At 35.2% G+C, this 2,893-nt stretch overlaps 1 protein-coding gene across 7 annotated transcripts in view; it reads right to left on the bottom strand.

Moving 5' to 3' along the window:
- Window positions 1–2,893, bottom strand: part of S1PR1 (sphingosine-1-phosphate receptor 1) — a 150,902-nt gene that overhangs the window by 146,628 nt on the left and 1,381 nt on the right. For 2 of the 7 annotated variants that reach the window (XR_002782590.1, XR_002782589.1), the window contains exon 1: window positions 2,532–2,850. The gene's annotated coding sequence lies outside the window, so the exon portion shown is untranslated. Of the gene's footprint in view, window positions 660–2,531; window positions 2,851–2,893 lie in introns of those variants that run through there. The other 5 variants (XR_002782582.1, XR_002782580.1, XR_002782581.1 and 2 more) reach the window with 5 other exon arrangements.

Here is a 2,893-nt window from a genome sequence, read left to right on the forward strand (position 1 = left end):
AGAGTGGTCCGTCAGTGCAATTTCACTTGGACATAGAAAAATTGTGTAAAACTAACTGGCCACAGAAAATCTTTGTCAGCTAACACTAATCGTGTAATACACTGCAGGCCTTTTGTGTATACTCTACTTATACTGTAACATTTAATCCTCACAAAAACCCTACAGACAGTAATATTCATAATGGCAGCTAACATTTATCTAATGATTACTAAGTACAAGGCAATCACTGTTCAAAGCACTTTATATGTAGTATTACCTCATTTAATCCATGTGACAGTCCTATGAGATAACCTTTATGATCTGAATTTTACACATAATATGACTGAAGATTCAGGAACTTTCTGAAGGTCACATTGCTAATAAGAGGTACCAGAATTCAAGTGCTGTAATGACTCCAAAGCCCAGCCTCCAGACCACAGCTTTTCGCTGCTTCTGCAACTGGTCTACATGGAGTAAACCATGGGTCTCCAAACCCATGGTTTGCAGACCAATACCGGTCTATGGCCTGGTAGGAACCGGGGCGCACTGTAGCAGGTAAGCAGTGGGCGAGCCCGCGAAGCTTCATCTGTATTTGCAGCTGCTCTCCAGCATTTACATCATCACCTCAGCTCCAACTCAGCTCATCAGGCATTAGACTGTCATAGGAGCACCGGTCCCTGCTGCCAAAAAGGTTAGAGACCGCTGGAGTAAACTATTAGTTTCATCAAGTATTATTTAATGAATGCCAAAAGAGAAGCAATAGTCAAAAGCAAATATGTGACTATGAGTCTGGATCCCAATAAGCTATTACTTTAAAAAGAGTTTAATGAGTCTGACAGTGAGTCTTTTAAAAATGTCGAAAAGAAACTTTGCTACTCAAAGTTACAACAGAAAATGTTACTGCAAAACAAAAAATCCAAATAAATAAAGTAAAATGCAAAGAAATGAGGTTACACTGAATCATATCCTATGTCTGCCTAGACTTTGGAAAAAGCAAACCAAATCCACTCCAAGAAAATTAAGTTTGTGGAAATCCTGCAATTTGATATAGACATGGAGTTTACTTTGGTTTAAAAAGTTTCTAGATTTATCATGGAAAAAACAGTTACTGAGCATCACAAGTGGCCATATTGCTAAATCTGAACAGCTCAAGATCTACACAGTTTATTAGTGTACACATTTAATAATCACAACTTATATAGTTTAAAAAAATTATACTGTTTATGCTCATTTCCAGCCACAAGGAATTACAGTATTGCTTATTTTCATATAAAAATCTGTTAAAAGAGGGAAGGTAGGGAAGGAAGAGAAGGAGGAGGAGGAAGAGGAAACAACTTATTATTGGGATTTGGAACCATGAAATAAAGTAAAGGCCCACAAAGTGCAAAGAGTCCAGGCTGATTCTCAATCTAGTATTATTTCCATTCTAACCAACTTCTTCCACACAAGGTTTCTAAGGCCTGCAGTGTGTCTTAGAAATCATCTAGCTGAAAGCATTCATTTTACTGATAGCAAAAAAGGTCCAAACTCACATAATTACTGGCAGCAGAGCCAGAATAAGTAGGCATCCTGACCATGGCTAGTCTATCTGGGCATAACTATATTCTTTAGGCACACATAGTCATTGGTGTACACATATTAAGGCCTATATAAAGAGAGTACCTTATTAGAAAATGGGTTTACCCACAACTACAGAATCAGCATTTAAATTACACCATAGTGGGGGATATAAATCCTCTTGCCTTTAAAAAATAAATACATTTACTTAGAAGCGTTTTCAGTTAATACTAACTTTAAAAATACTTTAATTCAACACCAAAAGTGATATTGTTTTATTAATTTTAAAGAAGAAGGAATAAAGAAATTAAAGAATAACTCAAGAAAAAATAAATTACACATGATGTGATTAACACTATTAATCATCAGAGAACTAATAATTAAAACCACAGTGAAATATCTCTACATACCCACTACGATTCAAAAGACTCACAATATCAACTGTTGGCAAGGATATAAAGAAACTAGAACTCTCATGTACGGTTAGCAGAATGTAAATTGTATAAACACTTTGAAATTCCAATTCCTGGGTATATGTTCCAACAGAAATAAGTGCTATGTCCAACTAAATACATATACAACGATGTTCATAGCAGATTTATTCATATTGGCCCAAAACTAAAACAACATAAATGTCCATCAACAATACAAAAAATAAAATTGTGATATGTTCATACAACAGGAATACTATTCAAGAAGGAAAAAGAATGAACTACCGCGATTCAAAACAACATTGAGGAATCTCACAGAAATAAAGTTTAGCCAAAGAAGCTAGACATGAAAGAGTACACTGTATTACGATTCCATTTATAAAAACAAGCAAACTAATTTATAGTACTAGAGGTCAAATAATGGTTACCTTGGGTGAGGGGAAGGCATTTACTGGGAGGGGACAAAGGGGCCTTCTGGGATGCCGGAAATGTTCCATATCTTGATCTGGAAGATGGGTACATGGTTGTACACATATGAAAAAATTAATCAAATTGTACACTTACGATTTTGTGGATTCTGGTGTATGTAAGCAATAGCCCACATCCTAGGTACTCTTTTTCTCCACTTTCTGTGAGATTCATCCATGTTGTTTTTTGTAGCAGTTCTTCATTCTTTTTCATTGCTGTATAGTACTGTATTACAATAATGTACTATAATTATTTTTGTTGTGGGGCATCTAAAAAAGTTTTAAAAATTAAGTTTTTTAGATCTCAAATGAAGATTTTCTCAGCTCAACAGCAGACTGTTTACTAAAATACTAAGAAATAAATTGCATTTGCATGTTAGCCATCTTCTATTTTCAGTATTAACAAATTGCCAGGTGACACTTATTTGGTGCCAACCAAGTCTACAGTGCTAAACTCAA

The sequence above is a fragment of the Pteropus vampyrus genome, unplaced genomic scaffold, assembly GCF_000151845.1.
Source record: "Pteropus vampyrus isolate Shadow unplaced genomic scaffold, Pvam_2.0 Scaffold6, whole genome shotgun sequence".
NCBI lineage: Eukaryota > Metazoa > Chordata > Mammalia > Chiroptera > Pteropodidae > Pteropus > Pteropus vampyrus.